The following is a 12,872-nucleotide window of genomic DNA, read 5'->3' as shown; positions in this document are numbered from 1 at the left end:
TTTTTCAAAATGAATTGTATTTGGGCACAGTTGTCGCTAGTATTGGGACTAACATGTACGTTCCATTGTTTTGGAATATTTTGAATTTTAACCTTAATTCAACCATTTCAGCATAAAAATAGTTGGTGTCATCAAAGTGAAACTTGAAACTTGAAAACCACACTTGCCCGATAATGTGTTTCATCAAATTATTTGGCACAGTTGTCGTTCCATTGTTTTGGAATATTTTGAATTTTAACCTTAATTCAACCATTACAGCATAACAATAGTTGGTGTCATCAAAGTGAAACTTGAAACTTGAAAACAACACTTGCCCGATAATGTGTTTCATCAAATTATCTGGATATATTGGAGAGAAATGGCAAAAAGTAGTTTTTCCCCCCACACATGGTTACCATGGAAACCAACCTCAACCTCAAAAAGAAATGGTTCAACAGTATTGTGATAGGGTGTCGGTAGGATGGACCTGGCAAAACTTCAACATCCTACACCTTTTGTTACTGAAGAAAATAGTGAAACACGTTCAAACTGGTCCAAACTGGATGGCAGGTCAGCGTTATTGGCAATTTGGCTGGTCAAAGCCAAGATCACTTTTCATCCATTGTTGTTGCTGTTGAGGCAACACTTGGACTGGGGACTTATAGCACTTCAAACAGGGGTCTCCCATTTCTTGTGAGGGACTACTTAAAAGGCCCATGACACTGTGACCCCTGGTAACCCCAGCTCTGACCATTTCAGTGGAATGACCTTTGCCCTTGTTGCATGCTCTTGAATATCTTATCCTCTGATACTGCTGGATTGGTGTAATTTTGAAATCCGAAACTTTATGATGACATCTTATCTCACTCAAATGCGTGTTATTTCATTGCATGGTGATTTTTAAAGAATATTTCCATGATCAAACTGTAAAGTAGTTTTAAAATCTTGTTCTTAAGAACCGCTGGGGGCAGGGGGTGAACTTTGTGTGAATGTACCTGATGTATTTACACTCAATTATATTGCAGAAATATATTTTTTTCTTTCCCAGGATCTTATGCACTAATATTTCTTAACTCACAATAGATATTTGTACCCCGTGAAGATCCGGGGTGGAATAGGTCTTCAGCAACCCATACTTGCTGTAAAAGGTGACTATGTTTGTCATAAAAGGCGACTTACGGGATCGGGTGGTCAGACTTGCTGACTTGGTTTTATGCATGTCATATCCCAATTGGTCGTATCGATGCCCATGATGCCAATCACTGGATTGTCTGGTCCAGACTCGATTATTCACAGACGACCGTCATGTAGCTGGAATATTGCTGAGTGTGGGGTTAAACAACAAACAAACAAATGTAGCTAATAAAGTTGAAGTGTCATCAGATTATTATTTCACAAGTGAGGTGAGCTACACTATTACTCAAGTTTTTGTATCAACCACGAGGGTAACGAGAGATTGATTCGCAATGTAGTACGTACATCAGAAACCGACATGTCATTATTTTGCTCATATGAAGCATTTTATATTGAGCGCCAAAATAAATATTCAGCAATAATTCCAAGCATTAACAGGAATAATAGTGATGATTTCTCAAAATATGCAAGATATACAAACTGAAATAACAAATACTGTACTGAACAAAAAAGTTATGGTTGATTAATATTTTCGTAGATATTTTGTGTGTGTGTGTGTGTGTGTGTGTGTGTGTGTGTGCGTGCGTGCGTGCGTGCGTGCGTGCGTGCGTGTGTGTATAAGTGCAATCATTTTTGAATGCTTTGTTTAACTCCATTTTACTGCTGCTCTTGCTGTTTTGGTGTGGGAACGAAGTGTAACCACTTTTGCAAGTTGATACAGGGTCAGAAACAGGGTGCTGCTTTCTAAATGTTGCTCAAACTAAAAAGGTGCACATATCACATATCGTCTTTAAACATATATTACAGCCTCCATACTACCTGATCAAGTTACAGAATCGAGGCAGGGTCAATGTCATGTCAATGTGGCCTAGTGTCTCAGCTTTAACGGTATATATGACATGTTCGGCTCTTGTCACCTTCCTGCATTATCGTTCGAAACTGATACATTCATCTCAAAGAAAAAAACTGTTCTGCCCTTGACATTTCGACAGAAGAAAAAGCTCCTCCATTCCAGCACTTGATGAGCCCCTCATTGATAGCAGAGAGTAGACCTGTATGTTTACAGCACTTAACCTATAGTCTAAATATTTCTACATAGCTATTGTGATTTGTGTGGGTGCAATAAAAAAAGCAAGGATATTTGGAAAACTTTATAGAATATTATAACTGATTTTAATAGAAAAAATAGTTCGCTGACAATATTGTCATTGATTTGCATTGTTTGTTTGTTTGTTGTTTAATGCCCACTTAGCAATATTCCCTCTATATGACGGCGGTATATAAATAATCACACAATCCAGTGGTTGACATCATGAGCATCAAACCATGCAATTGGGACAATTGGGACATGTATCAACTAAGTCAGCGAGTCTGACCACCCGATCAGGGTGAGGATGAACACTGGTTATGTCAGGACAATTGACTTGTTTGTTGTGTGTAACTTATTGAAATCATAAGGCCTGTTCATGATTGGTGCTACCAACTATTAGGGGTTATACCATGGGACATTGACAGGGGTTATACCATGGGACATAGATAGGGGTTATACCATGGGACATTGATAGGGGTTATACCATGGGACATTGATAGGGGTTATACCATGGGACATTGATAGGGGTTATACCATGGGACATTGATAGGGGTTATACCATGGGACATAGATAGGGGTTATACCATGGGACATTGATAGGGGTTATACCATGGGACATTGATAGGGGTTATACCATGGGACATAGATAGGGGTTATACTATGGGACATTGATAGGGGTTATGCCATGGGACATTGATAAGGGGGTTATACCATGGGACATTGATAGGGGTTATACCATGGGGCATCGATAGGGGTTATACCATGGGACATTGGTAGGGGTTATACCATGGGACATTGATAAGGGTTATACCATGGGACATTGATAGGGGTTATACCATGGGACATTGATAGGCATAAACAAAGAAGGGTCACTTTTGAACAAAATTAGACAATTTTACTGTTTATGATTAGACAATAATTGCCAAGTACATTGACATTTTTTCAGCGCATACATGACCAAAAAATCAGTAAAGGACTGGTAATTTATTAGGGAGGGCGATGAAGGGTTGAGATAAATAAGAAAATGTTACATGAAATGGGGGTCAGCAAGATGTGATGACAGTCCTAAGAACAATTGTATTCAGTGTTTGAAATAAAAAAAAACATTTACCAGGGTGCCATCAGGGCCCCCAGACTTTAAGAAGCTGGAGGCTCTGATAAAAAACTGCAGCTTATTGTGACAAATAAATCGACACATAAATTTACAAATTTACCCATACAAATTTTCAACTACAGGCCCGACACAAGATCCACCTGTCACGGGCCTACGGGCAGGCGCTTATTTCGACCACTGATCTCATTGTCCCCTTTGTCTTTTTCTGATGACTGTTCAGCGATAGAAACTGTTTGTCCACTAGTCCTCATAATGATAACATGTAGCAAAGCCCTTAAAATGGCAAATTTCTACTTGTCCTTATGATACCTTAACTATTGGGCACTTTGACAAGGACTACAGGACTAGTGCCAAGTTCTAACACTGCACTTGTTCAGTCCCGTCAGCTGCTCTTTTAGTGTTTTATTTCTTACTATTAATGGCAACCTCCATAACCGAGTAGGCCAAGCAGTCATCCCTATGTTGTATATACATAGATCATAAAGTATTTAATATCTATGTAAAGCATATCAATTGTTTATGGAATAAATATGCATTGATATTGTTGCATTAATATCCCATCCCACATGTCGCCATGAATTCCTGTCTGACTATACCCACTGTTGCTTGATGTATGGTACTTTCCCAGAAAATTACTAATATGTCTTGGCATGTATGTTCTTATGCTATCTTATATTTCTGGGTAGAACGAGGTGACCTCGTCATCTGATGCTGCAGTGGGTCTGCAGAGTTGCTTCCCTTAGTTGTGACAGAGACCTTTCAATTCATTAAATGTCCTATCTTTATTCTCGCTACTGCTAAGAAAAGATCTAAGGACATCCCATTATGGCTCATGTCAGAACGACTTTCTATCAGACCAATCAGAGTGTCGCTCTCCAGATCGGGAAAGTGACAATCTGAATGTGTGTTTTTTGTTTATCATGCAACCTGGGGCAGTCGGGTAAAAAGTGTTTGATTGCCGACAAGGGTACAATGTGTGAAGCAAATTTCTGGGTTCCCCCCCCCCGTCGTGATATTGCTGGAATATTGCTAAAAGTGACATAAAACCATACTCACTATCATGCAACCTAGAAAAAATTAACACAGGGTATTCCTAACGACAGCTACAGGCTGTACGTCTATCTCTTGCAGATTTGAAATGGAAGAGACCCACCATTGCCCATGGGAGGTACTACAAAATTGTGTGCAAGAACTATCAAAATTTGGACCCGTGAAGATTCCGGGGTAGAATAGGTCTTCAGCAACCCATGCTTGCCGTAAAAGGTGACTATGCTTGTCTTAAAAGGCGACTAACCGGATCGGGTGGTCAGGCTGGCTGACTTGGTTGATGAATGTCATCGATCCAAATTGCGTGGATCGATGCTCGTGATATCAATCACTGGATTGTCTGGTCAAGACTCGATTATTTATACAGACTGCCGTCATATAGCTGGAATATTGCCAACAAACCAACCAAACTATCAAAATTTGGATGCCAGATTTACAAAAGTTGACCGTAGAATTCTGATGTTTTAGCCGTGGAACACAGTGGAAAGTTGATTATTTACAGGTCGGCGTCACATAACTGCTGAGTGCAGCGCTAAACAAAAAACAACCGCAAACAAATGCGAGCTTAAATTGTCATAAAATGTCCTCAAATTTGACATACGTCCACAGAGCTATGCACAAAAAGCTATGCAAGGCAAAAAGTCATGCCTCCAAATGGTGAATGTCAATACGAGCTTGCACCGCTTTTAGCAATATTCCAGCAATATCACGACAGGGAACACCAGAAATGGGCTTCACACATTGTTTGCATGTGGGGAATCGAACCCAGGTCTTCGGCGTGAACAAGCGAACGCTTTAATCACTAGGCTACCCGACCGCCCTTATCATATCAAGACATCCATAAAGTATCAGCCACTACAAAATGTTTCTGGGTGCACCTGCAAAATGTTTCGAGTACCGATGCAGTGTATTGTTTGAGTCATCTGAAAGACATTGTTGGGGTCATTCAAATGTTATTGTGACGGAAGGTCGGAATGACATCACACTAATGATGTCATAGCTGAAGAATGGCGTGATGAGCGAATTCTTTAACCGCTTAGTAGGCTAGGCTTCCCAACCACCCACCTCAGAATGGCTTGAAAGCAAATTTCTTTCCTTGTCAGAATAGCTCCATACTTATCAGGAGGCTGAACCTCTAAATCCAAGGTCTTTTCAAGCCAAATTGTATGCATTTTCAAAATTGAACTTCCAAATTTAAGTTTTTTGAGCCAAATCTTAGGCTTTTTCGAGCCAAAATTTAGACCTTGTCAAGGCTTAACTTTCAAATTCAAGGCTTGTCAAGCCAAAATGTTGAGACATTTTCAAGGCTGAACTTCAAAATTCAAGGCTTTTCAAGCCTGTGCAAACCTTGGTGTTGCCCTTTAAGACCAGATGTGAAGTGAATGACAAGAGATATGGTTTCCTTGTTGTAGACATTTGAGCAAAGCCTGTAGATGTCTCGAACAGAGTTTGTGATCTGTTTACTGTTCAGAATATATTCTTTGGCATCAAGGAGTTGTTCCTCCCTGTTGGCGTCTGCTGGGAAATCCACTGTGACATATTCAGGTCCAGTGATACTTCACCATGTGTGCAAGCTTCATAGTAGTGCTGGGACGAGTCCAAATTTACTACCTGGGTACCAGCCCCCCTATTACCCTACCCTACCCGGGGACCCACTCCAGGTCTCAGGAGATGTCTCAAAATGTCCGATTGGGAATATTTTTAGCATAGCCCAGGCAAAACGTATTTAGATACATGTATTAAACAATCTGGTCATGCATACACTGAAGTTGACTTAAGTTATATCTTTATTCAACCATATGAAAAATCAGAAGGAATGGGGGCATAGTCAGAACGAAAAGCGAACATTAGTGACTTGTAGTGTAACCATAGAGTTCCAGATAATTTTAGTCATTAGACAATATATCACGTGACTAACCACGGGTCCGGGTAGTCCTATGGGTACCCGGGTCCTACTCTGTACCCACCCGACCCGGGTACCCGAGTGACCCGTCCCAGCCCTACTTCATAGCTACCTTTGAAGGAGGTTTCTACAAACAAGGAGTACTTGGGATTTGTTTTCTTTGTTGTTAAACAGTGCACTCAGCAAGGTTCCAGGTATATGATGGCAGTCTGTAAGTAATCGAGTCGAGACCAGATATCATGATCTGGCAATTACCACTGTAAACATATAGACATGTATGCACTGTCAAGAGTCAACTTCTCTTCAAAATGTGTGTTCAACATCAGGGTATTAATTTCATTTAAGCATTTCTCAAAATCATTTGGAATGGTTGAATACAATGCTCATTTCAAATAAAACTATGCAACCTTTCCAGCTTACGACTCACATGTTAAAATCTGAAGTGTTTTTGACAATGTTCTGTATGAGTTCTACACAAGAAATGACCTTTTGCAAGATCAGTACATTTCTTCACCGAGTAGGGATTTCTGCAAAATATTCCATAATTGCGGAATAGAGTGAGGACTGATAATCAGATCTGAGCCCGATAATCCAGTGATTGATATTGTGAACAACGATCCACGATGGCACACCATCATCGAACCTGACCACCCCATCAATTTGGTCATGTTTTACGATCAGCATAGATAACTGGGGACGATTCTAACCAGGATTCCCCACAGGGCTTTAGTTACTTTATTTTTACACGAGGAAATAGAAATAGCACAAAAATGTGAGGCACGTTTTGGAACAATCTCATTAAAATCAGATCTTAGTTCTCGCTACCGCTAAACAAAGGTCTGAGGACATCCCATTACGGGTCACGTCACACCGACCTTGCGCGAACTTTGACCGACCAATGAAAGACCAATCAGAAGGCAGCTTTCTCTTGCTTACGGCACTAATTTCAAATTGGCGACTACGCGTCGAAACGTATTTTGACAAATTCTCGATTACAAATTTGAAACCTCAACAAAAGAACATTCTGGAATGGCTAAAAGATGGTCTAGATTGTATGGATACAGTCGTTAAACCCCTAACTATCGTTCGGAGTTAAAGTTTTCAAGCCTGCATGATCAGAAATCACATTCCGACTGTCACTTTCATAATCTGGTAAGCGATGCTCTGATTAGTCGGATGAAAGGTTGTTCTGACGTGAACCGTAATGGGATGTCCTCAGATCTTTGTTTAGCGGTAGCGAGAACTGAGGTCTGATTTTAATGAGATTGGTTTTGGAATTAAGCAGCTGTTTGAATGAAGCTTGATGACTACCTTTAAATCCTAAAGAGCTTCCCCAGCAATCCCCTGAATCTAGGAAATGGTGCGTGTGGCTGACATTTTGTCAGAGAAGGACAGGAAGGCAGCATTTTGTTAATGTCAAGGGCCTCATTATACACTTGCAATACTACTGAAAGTAGTAGAACGAATGAATGCAATGCTATCATATCCTTAGGGCAGCTGGGAGTTACAACAGATATTTTTGGAATTAGGGTCGAATCGGAAGTAAGCAGATGGATCCCTCAAAATAGGTCAAAATATTAGTTTCTAGTCTGCAGTCACAGATTCTGGTCATACCCTAAGGATCTCAAAAATGTATTTGGAACTTGGGATATTTATTGCCTTCACTTCAAACAGCTTGAATGGATGCATGTGCAATTTTTTGATCTGACAATATCATATACTTGATTTGTCAAGAGTTTATATAGAAACTTTTTTGTTTGTTTGTTTGTTGTTTAACACCGCACTCAGCAATATTCTAGCTATATGAGCTCAGTCTGTAAATAATCGAGTCTGGACCAGACAATCCAATGAATGATTGACATGATGAGCATCGATCCTTGCAACTGGGATCGATCACATGCATCAACCAAGTCAGCGAGCCTGACTACCCGATCCTGTTAGTCGCCGCTTATGGCAAGCATAGTTTCCTTTTATGGCAAGCATGGGTTGCTGAAGACCTATTCTATACCGGATCTTCACAGGTTATATAGAAACTGAACTAAACTGATCCTATTTTCATTTGTATACTGTTTGGAGTTGTCATAAATACATCCAGTCTTTCCACAAGGTCGAGTGTTATCATCCTTAGCAATAGACCATCAACTGTAGTGCGTAATATATGATCACAGATTTGAGGTATAAAAACCCAACAAATGATTGTCAACACCCAGGCATTAAACTTCACTTGATAGACGTTCTGAAAGTACAGGGCAAAACACCAGAATGCATGACAAAAGAAGCCACTAAACTTGAAAATTTGACATTTTGAGAATTAAGTTTTTTTGGGCGGATATCTCAAAATTTAAGGTTTTTATCTGACAAAACTTTTGCACTGGTCCTTACAATAGTTAAAATTATGCCTATTATGTCACGTCATGAGAAGATTTTCCAAGATGGTGTACATGGTAATGTGCTCAAATATGCTATGCTCCATTGCCATATCATGTTAAGTCAGTGCAGTGGAGGGGCGGTCGGGTAGCCTAGTGGTTTGCTCGTCACGCCGAAGACCCGGGTTCGATTCCCAACATGGGTACAATGTGTAAAGCCCATTTCTGGTGTCCCCCGTCATGATATTGATGGAATATTGCTAAAAGCGGCGTAAAACCATACTCACTCACTCACTCAGTGCAGCGGAAATAATTTACACTGTTCAAATGACAGGTACATTGCTGAGCAAAGCTAAGCTTTTATTTCTGTTTAGTAGTAAACATTTCAAGTTGTCTGCATTGAAAAGAATGGTTATTGTGATTGATTGGGAATGTACTAGGGACCTATTCTGCCTGGAATCCCCACAAGAGACAAGCATGGGGCACTGGGGACCTGTTTTGACCCAAGTTTCCCCATAGAGATAAGCATGGGGTACTGGGGACCTGTTCTGACCCAAGATTCTCCATGGGAGATAAGCATGGGGCACTGGGGACCTGTTCTGACCCAAGATTCTCCATGGGAGATAAGCATGGGGCACTGGGGACCTGTTCTGACCCAAAATTCCCCATGGGAGATAAGCATTGGTACTGGGGACCTGTTCTGACCCAAGATTCCCCATGGGAGATAAGCATGGGTACTGGGGACCTGTTCTGACCCAAGATTCTCTGTGGGGTACTGGGGACCTGTTCTGACCCAAGATTCTCAGTGGGATACTGGGGACCTGTTCTGAACCAAGATTCTCTGTGGGGTACTGGGGACCTGTTCTGAACCAAGATTCTCTGTGGGGTACTGGGGAGCTGTTCTGAACCAAGATTCTCTGTGGGGTACTGGGGACCTGTTTTGAACCAAGATTCTCTGTGGTTTACTGGGGACCTGTTCTGAACCAAGATTCTCTGTGGGGTACTGGGGACCTGTTCTGAACCAAGATTCTCCATGGGAGATAAGCATGGGTTACTGGGGGACCTGTTCTGACAAGTGTTGGATAATGTGGACTATTCTATGGTCCTCAATAGGGGTGACTATTGGTATGGAAATCACTATTGCGATAACTGTGATATTGCAAGTAACTATTGCGATAAATATTGATAGTTTTCAGCGTGTCATTTTAGATGGATTTTAGAGTTGAATTAAACCTTGGAACTGAAGTTTCCTTTGAATGTGATAACCATAACAACAGATGATAACCATAACAACAGATAAAAAGTTTGAGATATGATTTGTGTTTTCTTTACCCTAATAATTTAAAAAAAAGAAACTTTCACATTACCATGTGTGATCAAAAGAAAAACGAATTTGAACAGCGTTGCATGTATTTTATTGATATGGTAAATACAATCAAAACTATCCATATTCCTAACTGAAATCGATACTATTGCTCGGAAACTGATTTAACAATCAATTTATTGACTTTAAGTCCTAACCAATAGCAATATATCATTATTTTGATTTATCGTGACACGCCTAGTCCTAAGGACAGGACACGATGAGACATCTGTCAGCTGACAAAGATGCGCTTGTCTGCAACTGGGAAGGTTTTTGAAAGTCATGCATGTAGAAGAAAAATGCCAGTCTGTGTTTCTCTGTGTTACCCCACTGCACCAAGAGTGGAGCAGCATGACCTACGATTGTGTTTATTAAGTCTGTTGACCTGATTGTAACCACATGGAGATGTCAGACACTGCGAGATCAGCAGGTGATTGATAGACCTCATTGCTGCTCTGGTCAACTGTTATGCATGGGTCAGCATTTGGCAGGAGCACCCAGAAACCTTTCATCGTGTCAAATTACCAAATGAAGACACTGACTATCTGCTTGTTTTGTCATTGGGAATGGGGCTGTAAGTGGGAGTTGTGTTGAGATGTTTGGCATGGAATTGGAGAGTGGATCAGATGAAGCATGTCTGCCCTAGAATTACCCCTACCAATGCCTCCATGGTGGACCAATGATGTTACCCTACCAACACCTCCATGGTGGCCCTAGAATGTTACCCTACCAACACCTCCATGGTGACCCTAGAATGTTACCCTACCAACACCTCCATGGTGGCGCTAGAATGTTACCCTACCAATACCTCTATGGTGGCCCTAAAATGTTACCCTACCAATACCTCCATGCTGGACCAAGGATGTTACCCTACCAATACCTCCATGGTGGCCCTAGGATGTTACCCTACCAGCACCTCCATGGTGGCCCTAGGATGTTACCAATACCAATGCCTCCATTGTGGCCCTACAATGTTACCCTACCAATGCCTTCATGCTGGACCAAGGATGTTACCCTACCAATACCTCCATGACGGCCCTAGAATGTTACCCTACCAGCACCTCCATGGTGGCCCTAGGATGTTACCAATACCAATGCCTCCATTGTGGCCCTACAATGTTACCCTACCAACACCTCCATGACGGCCCTAGAATGTTACCCTACCAATACCTCCATGGTGGCCCTAGAATGTAACCCTACCAATGCCTTCATGCTGGACCAAGGATGTTACCCTACCAACACCTCCATGCTGGACCAAAGATGTTACCCTACCAACACCTCCATGGTGGCGCTAGAATGTTACCCTACCAATACCTCCATGGTGGCCCTAGGATGTTACCAATACCAACACCTCCATGGTGGCCCTAGAATGTTACCAATACCTCCATGGTGGCCCTAGAATGTTACCCTACCAACAGCTCCATTGTTGCCCTAGAATGTTACCCTACCAATACCTTCATGGTGGACCAAGGATGTTACCCTACCAATGCCTCCATTGTGGCCCTAGAATGTTACCCTACCAATTCATCCATGGTGGACCAAGGATGTTACTCTACCAACACATCCATGGTGGCCCTAGAATGTTACCCTACCAACACATCCATGGTGGCCCTAGGATGTTACCCATAACCCATCAATACATCCAGAGGTGGTTACAGTGGAGTTGGTATATGAACCGGCATGTATTTCCAGTCCCAGCAAAACATAGTTAAAACATCATTTTTTAAACTCTGAGTACTCTGGCCTCTGTTTATTGTAGATACCCATTTTGAGTATTTGTCCCAATCTGCAATTCTCTCTTTATGTACAAGCCTTGTTTTGGGACAAGATGATTACCCTGTCAACAGAATGACTGTAACAATAGCTGTCGGCAAACAGTTGCAACGCTAAGGTTGTACTGACTGCCCCTCGAACCATGGACCTCGCTGCCATGTTGAACAGGCTGGCTGTTATCAAGCACGTCACCAGTACCGAAGAGCCAAGAGTATAGCAACATGTGCATCGCATTTAAGTTAGCAATATTTTAGAAAACAAATCGAGTGTACTGGCACTTTGTCAGCACTCAAAAAATACTTCCAAGGTTTATTTTTGAAAGTACAATATGATTTTAAAACTTTTGAATTTTATAGAACAAATTTCACATAATAGAGATTATCACGCGAACATGTGTGTCATACTGATAAAACGAAACGAGTGTCAGAAGTTCCTGAGCGAGAGTGAGGTAATACTTGAATTCTTACATGAGTTTCGTAAAATCAGTAAGATGCACATTTTAGTGTAATGATTTCTTTATTGCCCATTATTTCGTAATCCTTGAGTTCTCCTTTAGAAACATGCCTTTATCACCACCGCTGTCCTAGAAAACCACAATTTGTCGAAAGACGTCAACATTCTTCAGCTATGACATCATTAGTGTGATGTCATTCCGACCTTCCATCACAATAACATTTGAATGACCTCAACAATGTCTTTCAGATGACTCAAACAATACACTGCATCGGTACTCAAAACATTTTGCAGGTGCACCCAGAAACGTTTCGTAGTGGCTGATACTTTATGAGTTGTCTTGATATGATAAGGGCGGTCGGGTAGCCTAGTGATTAAAGCGTTCGCTTGTCACGCCGAAGACCTGGGTTCGATTCCCGACATGGGTACAATGTGTGAAGCCCATTTCTGGTGTCCCCCGCTGGAATAATGCTAAAAGCGGCGTAAAATCATACTCACTCATGATATGATACACGATGCATAATTTCTGATAGACCTGCTAAAATTAATTACCTGAACTCACTACTCATTCATTGTTTCACCCCTACAAAATTTACAACAGTTCTATCCATTTGCAATGACATAAAAAACAAAAGACATCTTTGTTTTGC

The 12,872-nt window shown here is 41.3% G+C and overlaps 1 protein-coding gene across 1 annotated transcript in view; it reads left to right on the top strand.

Moving 5' to 3' along the window:
• Window positions 1–12,872, top strand: part of LOC139451064 (Y+L amino acid transporter 2-like) — a 51,214-nt gene that overhangs the window by 26,257 nt on the left and 12,085 nt on the right. The window lies entirely within an intron of this gene.

Source organism: Haliotis cracherodii, unplaced genomic scaffold (genome assembly GCF_022045235.1).
Source record: "Haliotis cracherodii isolate W230 unplaced genomic scaffold, xgHalCrac1.p SCAF_10, whole genome shotgun sequence".
Classification (NCBI taxonomy): domain Eukaryota; kingdom Metazoa; phylum Mollusca; class Gastropoda; order Lepetellida; family Haliotidae; genus Haliotis; species Haliotis cracherodii.
Note: the sequence above shows the minus strand (reverse complement) of the source record. Positions and strands in the feature narration are given on the sequence as shown.